General features: G+C 35.6%; 1 long non-coding RNA gene across 3 annotated transcripts in view; it reads right to left on the minus strand.

Annotated features, from left to right (window-relative positions):
• Positions 1 to 360: 360 nt before the first annotated feature.
• The window catches only part of LOC123552004 (uncharacterized), a 60,187-nt gene continuing 43,181 nt past the window's right edge, over positions 361 to 17,366 (minus strand). For 2 of the 3 annotated variants that reach the window (XR_008370653.1, XR_008370652.1), the window contains 2 exons: positions 12,070 to 12,213; positions 1,277 to 2,362 (listed from right to left, as the gene is read on the minus strand). This is a non-coding gene — a long non-coding RNA (uncharacterized LOC123552004). Of the gene's footprint in view, positions 575 to 1,276; positions 2,363 to 12,069; positions 12,214 to 17,366 lie in introns of those variants that run through there. The other variant, XR_008370654.1, reaches the window with a different exon arrangement.

A 17,366-nucleotide genomic window follows, 5' to 3' on the forward strand; every position in this document is an offset into this window, starting at 1 on the left:
GCGATTATATAAATTCCGTATTTTTTTTTTTTTTCTAAATAAGTTTTACGTCGAATAATTGAATAATATAATAAAAATATAAATATAAAATACTAAGGAACGACACAATCAGTCGACGTCATTGAGATCGGCTGCAGGCGTCTCTCCGCACGGTAGCTGGTACGGCCAGATTGGTAAAAGATGTGACGATGCCGACTTCGGAACCTTTTGAAGGACCGCCCGAAACACCGCCTCGTAGTTTGCACAGTCCTCCATTGTAGACTGAAGCGCTGAGTCATTTAATTCAGTACGTATGCAATGTTGGCAGACGTACTTGTGTCTGGTTCTGGAAAGGTCCAGTACTCGACGCTCCGCCCTTCGAATGAAAATGTGCCTGGCTAACTGGTCGTCGGCCAGTGTTTTTACCACGGCCGTATACACACTGTCAAAACGTTGGATGACGTCGGTGGCCCTAAAGTTGTGGGAACACTGGTCATCTTTCCCCCAGCATTCATCACAGCCTGCCTTCGCCTGGTCTTGGATCAAGTGCCAAATCTTACAGACTAAGTACTCCAGCGTGAAGGATATAAAGATCCTGGCAATAGTGAATTTTCTCATACATTCCATAGTGATATTTAGATTTTACGTATTAAACACAAGTAAAATTTGTAAGTAAACAGATCTCAATTCTCTGTGAACGAGTGGACCGCTCAAGCCATTTTAAGTTGTTTATATAGTAGATGTATCCGTCACCCAAATTACGAACAGTCAAAAAAAATATATACAGTCATAACTCAGAACAATAGACATTTTCGACATTGATGTGCACTTAGACTTAAAGTTTCGGATACAAAGCAGAGAGTATACTGCCTTCGGCAACGCTGTTATCCTCCTTGATCGGTGCAGTAGCTTGAAATGGTCCGGATTTGACAGCAGGAGTAATTATTTCGTCGTTTCCAGAGACAAATTTGTAGCGAATAACTTCTGAACCCGTATTTCGTGACTTTATGGCAGATCGGTGCTTAGAATTTCGTAATTTACATTTACAATAAATAAAAATCCCAATTCCTAGAGTAATTGAGCAACCAGCAGCTATAAGTACTATAATCCAGGTGGGGAAAATTGAATCATCAATTAGTTTAGAGTGTCTTAGATTCTCTAATTTGTTAATGAGAATGTCAAGCGGAATTTGCTTAATAGTTTTTAATTCGTGGGGCAGCTTGACATTTGTAAAATTCTCAAGTTTGTAGTGAAATCGTTTTTCCCTAGGTGATTTGTAGAAATATTAGGGGGGAAATAGAGGGTTATAATCAAGGTGATGTGTTTTCTTAGAAATTTGAGAGTACCAGGGACTTAAGTTCAAATGTTCATTAAAGGCCTGACAGTTCATCTCAAGTTGAACTAAACTGAGAGGGGCTTTAACAACTAATTCATGGTTAGATTTAGTGTCAGATTGGCACACGATGACGAATCTTAAATCAATTAAAGTGGTGACTGCCCAGAGACTGTTATCTATATTTTCGGCGTAAGGTAACTTGGTGTTAGGTTTTATAATAATGTTACAGTTTTGCGTAACTTTAGCTGGGTTTCGTAGAAATAAAGCCGTAACGCATAGTTCAGACATGCTTGCTTGATAAAATGGGGATCTGACTTGACAAAATTGCGTAAAGCTACTTTTGCAAGATTCTAATTCACTGGGCAGAATGACAGCGAATTTTGTGCATTCTCGATTAAAAAGTAGAGCTGAAAATTCTAAATCGTACTTAGCGACAAGATGTACTTTAGATGACTGTGGTATCGATGATCGATTAATGTTACTGTAGGGAAGTTCGAAATTATGAATACGATACACATCAAAGCGACTATTAAAATCGATTAGGGGAACATGAATATTAATGATAATCTTGTCCTCAGCAATCATAGTCGAGCTGCGTAAGAATTGATAATATTTCCACAGATCCGTGCTAGGATCCGCCGGCAGGGCGTAAGTTCATTTAGTCATCTGTCATAACAATTAGTTAGAAACAAAACAACAATCATGACGCAGCCAATAACGTGGCCAGAGGGTAATTAACCTGGACGAGATATCTTAACCTGTCATTTTCCAGATGTAAACAAACGCTGAAGTTATTTAAAGTAGCATTCCGAAATTCTTTGTGTGTGACTATTAACTGACCGATGACTTATAACTGACCGAAAAACAAGATGATAAAATATGCTTATCTAAATAAGTATAATGAATTCATAAAGTCATTATACGACATGTAACACAATACTCACTTTAAATTGGAGGTATACATCTGGTTGATCCGTTCATACGCATCTTTCACACAAGGCCAGGTGATTTCATGCTTACAGCCATTGGAATGCAACCACTCTCATCCTGAAATTATTAATAAAAAGAAAAGAAAAAGCTGCCAAAAGAATGGAAGAAACATGGCTTAAAATATTTGAATTTAGTAGACATCAAGTTATCAAGAGATACTGTCAAAAGTTTTATATTTAAATAGAGAAAATATCAATTTTCACAGAATTAGCATAGGGTAAAGACACTGTTAGGAACTGGCTATTAAATAAAGAAACAAAAGTTTAGATAATTTCTACTGTGATACTGGCTTATTTCAAAGAAAATGCTTTTAGTTATTGAACAGATGCTATTAACTGTCACAATTTTGACCATTTCATTGATCTAATTTAAACTATTTGACCCAGGTGTTGGTATAAAGAATCATATTCAAGAGGAGAGTACAACAAAACTGAACCCTTGGTCATAAGTATTTTTATAATTCTGAAGGTGCATGTGAACTTGTTCTGCATGAGCAGCTACACCAAGGCCTTATGTCCAATAAACTTATAAGTGCTTACATTATAATACTTCTTAAAAGAAATTAGATTGAATACAAAAAATAAAAAAAATATTTGACAGTACTTGGTAAAAATTCAGATGGCTTACAAAACAATTCTGTCATATTTTGCCTATGAAAAATACATTTTGGAAAGTCCTTGAAAAATAAGTTCTGTCCGGTGTTTATTGCAAAAAAGTTAAACAGATATCAGCAATAATACTGGCACAGAGTACAGAGACAAATCTTGAAAATCCTTGATTCCACCTCTCTCAACACAGGAACAACAGTCGTCAAGCAAACCGCTGGCCCAGAAATGTAGATTTGTTGCTCCCAAACAACTCCACATTGCAGATATATTGTCACCAGAATCCTCAATGGTACCGTTAGTAGTCATGATTGGCAGTAAAAGGGATCAAAGAATTTATCACAGACAGACCTTGAAATATGGAAAAGAAACAAATGCTGAAAATGAAAGGCGCAAAGAACCTGACAATTTCCGATTCCCATCTCTCTCAACACTGGAGAAACCTTCATCTAAACACTGCCGGCCCAATATTGTAGACCAGTATCTCCAACACGATTCCATGCTGCGGATATATTGTCACCGGGATCCTAAATGGCATCGATAGCTGTGTGGATCAACAGTAAAGGGATCTGTCAGGCCTCGACATCGGTAAAAAATGGAAAAAAAAAACTTGGCCACAGCCAGAAGACAGCACCAATGGAAACCTATCACATTAGAACTTTATTTACTGAAGTTAACAATAATAATTTACTGCTAAATCTTAAAGACCATAACAAAATTTAATAAAGCAAAAATTATAATAATTCAAAGACATGTTTAAAAATCTCCAAGGTGTAGCAAACTCATGACTATCTTAAATCTACTGGCACTACATCATGCACTGCTATCATTTCAGCTTCCTACTTTTTAACCTTCACCTGGATAAAAACTGCAAAGACGACTGTTTAAAAGAAAACTTAGCAAAAATGAAAGATGGCCAAGCCTCATCAGATACAAAACCAATATTAAACTGAATAAAAAAAGCTAACCAGCTATTTGCTACTTTGCCAATGTTTTGAAAAATTAACGTTTGAAAGATAAATCCAAAAGTTGATACTGGCTACATGTAATTTATTTCAAAATATTCTTATCTAAACGTTTACTTGTATCTCAATAAAAAAAACTTACTTTGTAGTAAAACTGAGGCTGATTATGTGAGTGACTTGAAATCAGCTGAACAGAGTAACCAAACTTTCACTTCTGCAGAAAAAATTGGCTTCTGTACAACCATTTTCTACTAGATATAATACAAGGTTTTTGCCACTGATTTTCTTGAATAATACTAAATCCTATTTTACCTTTGAGTGGCAATCTATTCAAAGATAAAAATGCAAACTTACTTGAGTTTGTGCATTTTCCACTGTAACTTGAAAACTATTAGAAATTAAATCCTTTTTAAAAATACTTTGCCAGAATGATACAAAAATTAAATCAACGTTAAACCTTGCACTGTGTTTTACAAGATAGATAAACTCAAAAGTTCTTACCACTTTACAAAACATAAAATTACTAATATGCCATGCCATTGTCTCTAACAGAATAACCTAACTCTGCCACTGCTTTACAAAATCACTAATTTTACTGTCTGGTCATTTTGTTTTAAAATACAATTTACTTTAAACATTTTGATTTTGATATTCACTCGCACAATTTTACAATATAATTCATTAAACATTCATTCACTGCACTTTCTTACACTGCATTATACCATGTAATTCTTTGACAGTCATTCAATGCACAAAAGCATAACATTGCCCAACATTATTTTGTGTCTGGACTGTCAAGTTTGACAGCAGCTATATAACAGTACAGTCCGCAGTACAGTCCAGGAGATAAGTAAACCTCACAGAAGTATCTCCTTAGCAGTCAGAATGATAAGCAATGCAATCATACAGCTCAAACACACACAAAAATGAATAAAAAATGTCTGTAGGAAGACCACAACCAAACAATTTTGTACTTTACCTTCAACTCTAAAATTTAATAATATCTTACTACCTATACCTAAACTCAGTTGCCAAAATGCTGCCATTCCTAAACAGATGTGCAGGCAGTATGTGGAGGAAAAATCTTGGAGCAGTGTCTAGCACATGGAGAATTTTGAACTAAACTAAAGCTTAAATGCATTCTATTGTAATATATTATATTTGAAGACACAGTACAACCAATTTTTGATACACTATTATACACATTGTGAAAATGATGAAAATTATTACAGGCCCAAATATTTCAAGTAAATTTGTCATTTAGGCAACAGGTTGCTGGATACCTTAAACTATACAAACACCTCAATCTTTTCCGTTTCAATGAAATGATGACTTGGTATCTACAAATCTATATATTTTTTCCAGAACAATAGTCACTAAATTAAGTTATTATGCCAATCACTATGCAGACCTAAAAATGTACTAAACTGACCTGCTGATGAAAATGTTCTTTTGTTGTGCTTCTACAACTAGACATTAATTCAATGTATTGACTAACTGACTCTAAATTGAAACTTTACTTTGTTTAGTAACATGTAATTATTTCAATTTCTTTTAACAACTCCATCTTAGAAAACCAAAAATGAATTCCTTGCTGATTGGCCCTTGATATTACATGAAGTATCAAATCTAAACACAAGTTGAGCAAAATATTTTTCTCCCATCTACCACTGTTAATCTATCCTCATGGCAACAGTAATGGCAAGCTGGCTTAGTGGAATTCCTCCTCAATAGCTGTACCGGACAGACGGATTACTAGAATCCTTCCAAATAGTTGTACAGGACAGATGTCTTGGTGGAATTCCTTCTCAACCGCTGGTGGGACCTTTAGAAGCTGTTTTGACAGTCTACATGGCTGTAAGTATAGGACATTAGATGGCTGGGCGGAATTCCTTCAAAACAGCTGGTCTGAAAGACTTTCTCACCAATAGCAGGTTGGGGCAAGTGGCTTGGTGGAATTTTTCCTGCAAAAGCTGGATGGATGGGACAGTTGGCTTGGTAGAATCCTCCTTTTGAAGCTGTCTTGACAACTAATTTTGACATAAATATAGGAAATAATTAGGTGGCTTGGTGGAATTTCTCCTGCAATAGCTGGATAGGAACAGCTGGCTTGGTAGAATTCCTCCTTTTGATGTCGTCTCGACAGCTAATTTGGGAAGAAGTACAGGACATAGAGGGCTTGGTAGAATTCCTCCCGCAATAGCTGGATGGGACAGCTCGCATGGTAGAATTCCTCCTTCTGAAGTTGTCTCGACAGCTTATTTGCACAGAAATATAGGACTTTATTGGACAGTAAAGGACAGGTGTATGGAGGTTTGCTGGCTTGTGGAATATAGTCCTCGGCAGCCAAGAGAGAGCTGGGTTGGTTGAATTCTACAAGGCAGCAGTTTTGTCCAAAGCCAACTGGTCTGATTTTCCACTCTTAGAAGAATTGGACAGCTATTTTTGGGAGAAGTATGGGACAGCTACCATGGTTGAATATCCACCCTGACAACAGAACTCGACAACTGCTTTTGAGCAAATAGCCATGAGGACAGAGAAAGCAAGTTAGTAGAAGTGATTTTGACATTTATTCTATGTAAAACAGACTTGATTCCATCCCTCAGTTCTTTCAACAATTTAAATCAATGAGTCAGTTAGTAATACCTAATTCAAAAGAGAAATGTTCAGATTTCCTTGGTAGTAGAATTATTCTATACAAATAATAACTAATAATCATAAATAAAACCTTTGAACTATGAAATTATGGACAATTACTGACCTCTCTATTTTTTCAAAGTAATATTTTAGAAGTGAATCCAGCCATTAACCCGATGCCTAATTTCTGTACCAGTAAATACTGTTAAAATACTCTGTCGACAGAAGTAGTTTTAAGGTTAAGCTCCCTTTATCAATCTTTAGAACAGGTCTCCCATCTTTTTTTAAATGTATAGGTAAAGCCATTTGAGTACGGGTGTAATGCTAAGAAAAAAACAATGTGTTCATTATTAATGCAGCTTCAGAAAGAAGTGAATGGCTGATGATCTTCCTACATTCTACCATATCATCCCTATTCACTGAAATTTTGTCCAAAAATATATGATGGCCAATTTTACATTGCCCTTACAATGTGTTGATATGGCAGTTTTCATACAAAACCAGTAGCCAGAATTGAACCTTTGCCTTATTCTACCATATCCCTAACAGCTACAGGATTTAATCATTAAGAAATTATCAAATATGCAAGTAGTAGTTTAGTTTAAATTTTAACCAGAAGCCAGTTTTTCTTTTGGCTTTTGTCACCAGTACCATAGTCCTAACAATGAAATTCAATGTTCTCCCCGAGATTCTGTGATGTATGATTATCTTAACTTTGGACCAAGTTTGGATACATCCCATTGTTTATAATACTGCTGATCAGAAATATAAACTTATAGTAACCTACAATTTTGAATTATTGCCTAATACACCAACAAAGGCATTTAATAATCCAAAAAACACACTGTGATTAGTGAGTTATATGAATGTTCAGACAGAACACTGAAATCATATACAAATAAAAAATTGATGGCAAAAAAAAAATATCCTACAAATGCAAAAAAAAAAAAAGATATGACCAGCAACCCTCAGATTTTAATGTGTGGATTTTCACTAAACCAAGTAAATGGCCTGGCTACAACTGATACACACACTGTATGATATGGTAGTACCTATTACCTTGTTATTTTGAGGGCTGACTTAAACACCAGCATACAGTAGTACTTTCATACCAACAGTGGCAGAAAAACAGCTAATTCTACCTTATCATCCCTATCTGCTGAAATTTAGTCCAAAAATACAACAATTAAGATGCAGTGATATGGTAGTTTCTAGAAACCTTTAGCCAGTATGCCTTTGTCTTATCCTACCATATCTCTATCAGATTATTTTTAAATGTAGAAAGTTTTTCTTTTCTGACTTAATTGTAGTCAGTTATATTACCTAGCCTCCGCTTGATTTTGTTTAAACCGGCCTGGCTATCTATAAGAGTTGACAAAATAAATGATAAGGTAGTATCTTAAACTGTATTAAATTGTGGGGCATAAAGCATATTGGCAGACACCTTTCCTAAAACACTACTATGATTACTGCATTTAATCTAGAACATTATCAATGCCTGCATTTAATTAACATTATATGCTTTATTCAACATATCCAGCTCTAACTTAATTAATGTGGTGATACGATATAACAACTATAGTCAACAGTGACTTAAATTTGACCTTCCCTAACGCAATGGCTGGCATCTTCCTCCTAACAGTGTCCGACACTTCAAAAATATGAATTTACTTGCTAAAAATATTACAGTGGTTGTAACTTTTCTTAAAATATTGTTTTCTTTATGTGGTTATTGATTAACTAGTGTAATATGAAAATTACATCCAGTATTGAACCCATTGGTTGAAAATAAATGTACTTCATGAAATATGAGCATGAAACTCAACCTGCATAATAGAAGTTCAGTAACATTTCTGCAATAATAATTAAGTTAATTCTTATAAAATGGAGCCAGTACTTAATAATGACAAAGTTTATAACAATAAAAGGTAACCATCAAATTGATACTTATAAATGTAGCCAGTACTTAATGACAAAGTTTGTTACAATAAAAGGTAACCATCAAGTTAATACTTAAATAAAAACAAGAGCACCGCCTTGCGGGTGCTGACGCTCATCTGATTTTTTTTGTGTAATAGAAATATTGTCCTACCCACGATTTTCTAAGTCTAAAAAGGGCCATCATTCTTGCAAAAAGCAGGATAGAATTATGTTTCTTGATGTACAGTGTCCACTTATGATGGTGAAAAACTGTTGCAAGTTTTAAAGCAATAGCTTTGATAGTTTATGAGAAAAGTCGACTTAAACATAATACTCAACCAAGAAAATGATTTTCTAAGTCCAAAAGGGGCAATAATTCTTGCAAAAAGCAAGATGGAGTTATGGTTCTTGATGTACAGGGTCTGCTTATGATGGTGAACAAGTATTAGCTTTGATAGTTTAGGAGAAAAGTTGACCTAAACATAAAACTTAACCAAGAAATCTGATATTTTCTAAGTACAAAAGGGGCCATAAATCTTGCAAAAGGCAAGATGGAGTTATGTTTCTTGCTATACAGGGTCAGCTTATGATGGTGAACAAGTATTCCAAGTTTCAAAGCAATAGCTTTGATAGTTTAGGAGAAAAGCTGACCTAAACATAAAACTTAACCAGGCAACGCCGACGCCGACGCCGACAATCGCTCAAGTGATGACAATAACTCATCATTTTTTTTCAAAAAATCAGATGAGCTAACAAGAGCATCGCCTTGCGGGTGCTGACGCTCATCTGATTTTTTTTGTGTAATAGAAATATTGTCCTACCCACGATTTTCTAAGTCTAAAAAGGGCCATCATTCTTGCGCAAAAAGCAGGATAGAGTTAACAAGTGTTGCAAGTTTCAAAGCAATAGCTTTGATAGTTTAAGAGAAAAAGTTGACCTAAACATAAAACTTAACCAAGAAATCTGATATTTTCTAAGTCCAAAAGGGGCCATAAATCTTGCAAAAAGCAGGATGGAGTTATGTTTCTTGCTATACAGGGTCAACTTATGATGGTGAACAAGTGTTGCAAGTTTTAAAGCAATAGCTTTGATAGTTTAGGATAAAAGCTGACCTAAACATAAAACTTAACCAAGAAAACTGATTTTCTAAGTCCAAAAGGGGCAATAAACCTTGCAAAAAGCAAGATGGAGTTATGTTTCTTGATGTACAGGGTCTGCTTATGATGGTGAACAAGTATTCCAAGTTTCAAAGCAATAGCTTTGATAGTTTAGGAGAAAAGTTGACCTAAACATAAAACTTAACCAAGAAATCTGATATTTTCTAAGTACAAAAGGGGCCATAAATCTTGCAAAAAGCAAGATGGAGTTATGTTTCTTGCTATACAGGGTCAACTTATGATGGTGAACAAGTATTCCAAGTTTCAAAGCAATAGCTTTGATAGTTTAGGAGAAAAGCTGACCTAAACATAAAACTTAACCAGGCAACACCGACGCAGACGCCGACAACCGCTGAAGTGATGACAATAACTCATCATTTTTTTTCAAAAAATCAGATGAGCTAAAAATGTAGCCGAGTACCTAATGACAAAGTTCATAACAATAAAGGGTAACCATTAATAGTTATAAAATGTAGCCAGTACCTATTAACAATTTAAGTTCATAACAATAAAGATAAAGAGTAACCATTTAGTTAATTTTTATAAAATTAATTCTTATAAAATGTTGCCAGTACCCAATGACAAAGTCGATAACATTAAAGGGTAAGCTTATTTGGTAATATTCCTACATTTCTTTTTCTGCCTTAGTAAGTCATAAAAACATTTAACAATTATGAATAGCCAGTACCTTAATCATTCAAGTATTTGAAAAAGAGCAGCCAGTATATTTGGATCAGGCATGAATTTATTAAATTATTCATTATAAAAATGCCTAACCAATGATTAATCATCTTGAAAAACAGAGCCATTAATTCTAGCTAAAAATATAATGAAAAAAATTTCCATTTGACAATAATATAATTCCAGTATTCCAATTTGTAACACAATGGATAGGAATTCCTTTACTTCTTAATGCAGTCATACATTTACCTGCACTGATGGTGGGTATTTTACAATGGAAGAGGAGTCAGTTTATTGATCTCTTTGCCTTATTCTGCCATTATAATTACAAATAACAAGTAACCAGAATACTGAATGGCAGTTTTGAGCATTAAATATATGAATTTTATGGAATTTTCCATTTTGTTTGTTCTACATTAAATAAGAGGAAGTAAGATTACCTTCATGATGATCTTAAATGAAATGAATGGCGGATGATGACCTAGTGGCTAAGTGTGTGATGCTTTCCTAAGGACTACTGGTTAGAGCCCAGTGACATCAGTATAACGGGCGCCGGCCTCCAGATTGCAGATAATGGATTGATAAACACCACATACTAAAACTCTGCTTGTTTACTTAATTTAAATAATTATGAGAAACTAGACAAATCTGCCCTCCCAATTTAGGCACACTTATTTCTCCAACACTTCAACTTGAAATTTCTACTGAGAAAGCAGCAAACATGCAAAGTGCAGTGCAAGGGAAGGAGGTGTACAGTGCAAGGGAGGAATGCATGCCACCTTCTCAAATGAATGTTCCTTGTCAAAGATCAGAGAAATAAATGACTGCAAAAATGTTTTTAAAGCATTTATGAAAGAAAAGCTCAAAAATAAAAGTTTGTAGATTAAGCAAAACAAGCTTGGATTCAGTACTTGGTGAAAGATAATATAGACCTTTCTGGAGTTACCAAGATGGAATTCTCCATGATTATATTCTCAAGGCCTAACCAGATCATATCTGTACATTCAGTAACATAGTGCCAGTAACAACATATAGCACATTAATTTGGACTTTGTATTAATTTATCAACACTGCTGATCAATGCATAACTCAGAGATCTGCTCTGGAGTTATATTGTTTATAAATTCAAGGGACATAACTCTGAAGTAACTTTCCTAAACTGGCATTTTTATCAATCTTCTGACCTACATTTTTGCAGAAATAAGACTTTAGTAAGACCAATATCAAAGAAAATATACCAAAGTTGTATTAAGTGCCTACACAATTTTCTAAACATTTAGTAATTCAAGGGCAATAACTCCGAAAATCCTTGCATTTTACAGAGAATCCTATCGTGTATTGCCATAGCAAAGATAAATAACCCTATCCTTTTACTGACTCCTATTCACATTCAATTTTAAGAAAATCACATGTCATTCAGTACAATAATAGCTGAAAGTGACAAACCTGCTTCAAAGTCCCATATAAAACCTTCACTAAAATTTCTATGTGATAATATGGCAGGACTTTGTCAAAATTTCCAAACAGCTATACTTTTGCTTAAGATTTTGCTGGAAGTTGACACAAAGTTCCTAAAGGCTGCTTAAGATTATACACTATTAAATGTAATAATAACAAATTCACAGGATGCCTACAGATAAACTGGCAAGAATTAAAGTATTGCAAAAACAAAGGCATCATTTTTAAATTTTAATGGTTGCCACTGAAGCTGAAAAAAAGTATCAAACTGTTTTTGAGAATCTGTATTGTAAATATAAAAAATCAAGCCAAAGTAATAATTTTCTAAAAAAGAACCTTACCTGTCCAGATGCACAGCTTCCACCGTGACACACCTTGTCACTTTCTTAGAAAAACATACAAGCTGGCATTACACTGTACAGCAATTGCTATGTGCGTAACCATGTTGAAGACTGCAGAATATTTCCTCAGTGTCATCACAGTTCCTACAAGATACATCAAACAAGAAGAATCATTTAACCTCAGATACAATAAAAGAATTTAATATAAGTAATATTATCTAATTTCAAAATCAAACAACAAATACACATATAACCTTAACCTTTAGCCTGCTGGCAGCAAGTGATAGTGCCTTTGCAGCTAGTGCAGACCAAGATCAGCCTACACATCCTCACAGTTTGATCAAGGTCTGCACTGTTCACTATTCAGTCAGTTAATTTTCAGTTAACAAGCGAATGAAGTATTGCCATGCAATACAAAGTCCCCTACTGGAAGGCAACTAATTTTCTCTACTGCAGTACATGTATAACATAATGAACTGATATCTGTCAATAATGTATAAACAGTATTGTACTATATATACAATATGTTATAACAAAACACTTGGATTAAAATTTGTATGTATAAAAACATATAGTTTGGCCAATTATCAAAAAGGTAGATCTATCATATACGTTATTTATAGTAAAAAAAACAAAACAAAAAAAACAAGAGTGCCAGAATGTCAGAATGTACGCCCGTCATAGCAAATTTCTTTATACTAGCACCTCTATTTGCAAATTTTAATTCTGTGGTTGTGTAGTAATTATTGTAATTCTTTTGTTTTTCTGAATCCACAAAAAACTCCTTACCAGGCAGAGACACCTTAAAATACACCTAAAATTTGAAAGTAACATTATGTTGTACCACAGAAAAGTGATCTTGTTTTTTCCCAATGGTCAATTATAAAAAAAGTTACAATATAACTTATTTATAGTGACAACTTAAGGAAAGTTAATCTTAAAAACTAGATACCCACGGGCAATATGTCAAGCCCTCCAGCTGTCAAAAGGACTGGGAGTTGTACATGACACTCACATTTATGCCAAATAAAACAAGAGGACCATGATGGTCCTGAATCGCTCACCTGTCCCCACATGACCCAATTTTGAACTGAGTATGACGTCGTTTTTTCTATTATTTGACATAGTGACCTAGTTTTTGAGCTCATGTGACCCAGTTTTAAACTTGACCTAGATATCATCAAGATAAAAATTCTGACCAAATTTCATGAAGATCCATTGAAAAATATGGCCTCTAGAGAAGTCACAAGGTTTTTCTATTATTTGACCTAATGACCTAGTTTTTGAAGGCACGTGACCCAGTTTCAACCTGACCTAGATATCATCAAGATGAACATTCTCACCAATTTTCATGAAAATCTTATGAAAAATATGGCCTCTAGAGAGGTCACAAGGTTTTTCTATTTTTATATCTACTCACCTAGTTTTTGACCGCACATGACCCAGTTTCAAACTTTACCTAGATATCATCAAGATGAACATTCTCACCAATTTTCATGAAGATCCATTGAAAAATATGGCCTCTAGAGATGTCAAAAGGTTTTTCTATTTTTAGACCTACTGACCTAGTTTTTGACCACAGTTGACCCAGTTTGGAATTTGACCTAGATATCATCAAGATGAACATTCAGACCAACTTTCATAAGATCCCATGAAAAATATGGCCTCTAGAGAGGTCACAAGGTTTTTTATTATTTGACCTACTGACCTAGTTATTGAAGGCACGTGACCCAGTTTTGAACTTGACCTAGATATTATCAAGGTGAACATTCTGACCAATTTTCATGAAGATCCATTCAAAAGTATGGCCTCTAGAGAGGTCACAAGGTTTCTCTATTTTTAGACCTACTGACCTAGTTTTTGTCTGCAGTTGACCCAGTTTCAAACTTGACCTAGATATCATCAAGATGAACATTCAGACCAACTTTCATACAGATCCCATGAAAAACATGGCCTCTAGCGAGGTCATAAGGTTTTTTTTATTATTTGACCTACTGACCTAGTTTTTGAAGGCATGTGACCCAGTTTCAAACCTGACCTAGATATCATCAAGGTAAATATTCTGACTAAATTTCATGAAGATCCATTGAAAAGTATGGCCTCTAGAGAGGTCACAAGGTTTTTCTATTTTTAGACCTACTGACCTAGTTTTGAACTTGACCTAGATATCATCAAGATGAACATTCTGACTAACTTTCATAAAGATCCCATGAAAAATGTGACCTAGAGTAGTAACAAGCAAAAGTTTACGGACGCACGGACGGACGACGGACGCTGAGCAATCACAAAAGCTCACCTTGTCACTTTGTGACATGTGAGCTAAAAAGAGACTGCAAAAAGTTACAATATAAGTCATTTAAAGTAACAACAAAGGAACGTAAATCTAAAAACAAGAGGGCCATGAAGACCCTGTATCGCTCACCTGACCTATTGACCTAAAGATCATCAAAATTAACATTCTGACCATGTTTCATTAAGATATGGTCATAAATGTGGCCTCTAAAGTGTTAAATAGCTATTCCTTTGATTTGACTCTGTGACCTAATTTTTGACCCACATGACCAAGATTCGAACTTGACCTAAAGATCACCAAGATTAACATTCTGACCAAGTTTCATGAAGATACAGTCATAAATGTGACCTCTAGAATGTTAACAAGCTTTTCCTTTGAATGACAGTGACCTAGTTTTCGACCCCACCTGACCCAGATTTGAACTTGACCTATAGGTAATCAAGCTTAACATCCTGACCAAGTTTCATTAAGATACGGTCATAAATGTGGCCTCTACAGTGTAAACTAGAAAATGCTTTTGTAAAAAAGCGCATGTCTCCCCCAATGCAAAGTCCTATAGGCAAGAAGTCAATAGGGGTCAGGAGCGAAAGTCAAAGAGACACTGATGGCTGGCTGCAATAGGGATCATCTACTTGGCATGTCCAGTCATCCCGCTAAATTTCAACACTCGTGGCCTAGTGGTTCTCAAGTCACTGTTCAGGCTCCTGTGACCCTGACCTTTGATCAAGTGACCTCAAAATAAATAGGGGTCATGTACTCTGCATGTCCAATCATCCTATTAAGTTTCAACATTGTAGGTCAAGTGGTTCTCAAGTTATTTCCAAAAAATGATTTTACATGAACAGGCCACTGTGACCTTGACCTTTAATAGACTGACTCCAAAATCAATAGGGGTCATCTACTCTGCATGTTCAATCATCCTATGAAGTTTCAACATTCTGGGTCAAGTGGTTCTCAAGTTATTGATCGGAACTGGTTATCAATGTTCAGGCCCCTGTGACCTTGACCTTTAACGGAGTGACCCCAAAAACAATAAGGGTCATTTACTCTGCATGAACAATCATCCTACGAAGTTTCAACATTCTGGGTCGAGAGGTTCTTAAGTTATTGATTGGAAATGGTTTTCCATGTTCAGGCCCCTGTGGCCTTGACCTTTAACAGAGTGACCCTAAAATCGTTAGGGTTCATCTACTCTGCATGACCAATCATCCTACGAAGTTTCATCATTCTGGGTCAAGTGGTTCTCAAGTTACTGACTGGAAATAATTTTCAATGTGCGGGCCCCTGTGACCTTGACCTTTCACAGAGTGACCCCAAAATCGTTAGGGGTCATTTACTCTTTATGACCAATCATCCTATTAAGTTTCAACATTGTGGGTCAAGTTGTTCTCAAGTTACTGACCGGAAATGGTTTTCAATGTTCACATGGTTCATACAGACATTCCCAAAAAAAATTCAAGTAGTTTTCAAGGAGTTTTCAAGTAGTTTTCCTCCATTTTCAAGGACTAAAATGGGCGCAATGTCACTGTTGCTGAGACATGAAAAATCCAATTTAAATCCAATTTAGGACAAAATTAAACGATTTTGGCACAGTTTTCACAGTAGGTGGGGGCGGGGGCGGTATTGTCAAGTCGTTACTATTTATATCCTGTGTTGACTCTCTTACATGCTTAGGAGCGAAGGCATCAATTGTTTCAGTCAACTTCTCATGGCAGAGCTGTTTTTATGTTTTTCGCTTTTGGAATGTGATTTTAAAATTTAATGCACTTTCTCCCATAGCAGCGATGTCGATTATCTTGTCACAAAAAACACAAAGGCATTTTCGTTTTTCGCCTTTGAATTCCCGTAGCCAATGTTTATAATTGTCATCAGTAAGCCACTTCTGCGAAAAGACACAATTGTACTTTTTAGAACTCATGTTTTTCTTCCTGGAAAAATGACCTCGCATCGCGGATAAATTACACAGTGCGAAAATAACTTGAAATAGCATAAAACCCGTAAAGTACAGTAATGTACCGTACCATCGCCGACTCCGTGGCAGGCCCTAATGGCGGTAACGGTTGTTTTTTTTCGTCGTTTTTTTAGTTTATTTTGGTCCGTTTATAATGTTTGTCCGTTTTCACTTCGCATCCGACGAATTTAAGGACTATTTGCCATCTTTTGTACGTTTTTTCCTAAATTCAAGTAGTTTTCAAGTAGTTTCTGACTGTTACAAAATTCAAGTAGTTTTCAAGGAGTAGGCGTCAAATTCAAGGACTTTTCATGGCCTGTGGGAACCATGGTTCAGGCCCCTGTAACCTTGACCTTTAATGGAGTGACCCCAAAATCGATAGAGGTCATCTACTTTGCATGTACAATCATCCTATGAAGTTTCAACACTCTGGGTCAAGTGCTTCTCTAGTTATTGATCAGAAATGGTTTTCAATGTTCAGGCCCCTGTGACCTTGACCTTTGACGGAGTGACTCCAAAATCAATAGGGGTCATCTACTCTTCATGACCAATCATCCTATGAAGTTTCAACATTCTGGGTCAAGTGGTTCTCTAGTTATTGATCGGAAATGATTTTCAATGTTCAGGCCCCTGTGACCTTGACCTTTGACAGAGTGACCCAAAAATCAATAGGGGTCGTCTACTCCAGCAGCCCTACAACCGTATGAAGTTTGAAGGTTCTAGGTCAAATGGTTCTCCAGTTATTGCTCGGAAATGAAGTGGGACGGACGGACGGATGGACAGGACAAAAACAATATGTCTCCTGGGGGAGACATACTAGCTTTTCCTTTGATTTGACCTTGTGACCTAGTTTTTGATCCAACATGACCAGTATTCGAACTTGACCTAAAGATCATCAAGATTAACATTCTGACTAAGTTTCATGAAGATACAGTTACAAATGTGGCTTCTAGAGTGTTAACAAGCTTTTCCTTTGAAATAACCTAGTGACCTTGTTATTGACCCCATCTGACCCAGATTTGAACTTGACCTAGAGATAATCAAGATTAACAT

The sequence above is a fragment of the Mercenaria mercenaria genome, chromosome 4, assembly GCF_021730395.1.
Source record: "Mercenaria mercenaria strain notata chromosome 4, MADL_Memer_1, whole genome shotgun sequence".
In the NCBI taxonomy this organism is placed as follows: Eukaryota; Metazoa; Mollusca; class Bivalvia; order Venerida; family Veneridae; genus Mercenaria; species Mercenaria mercenaria.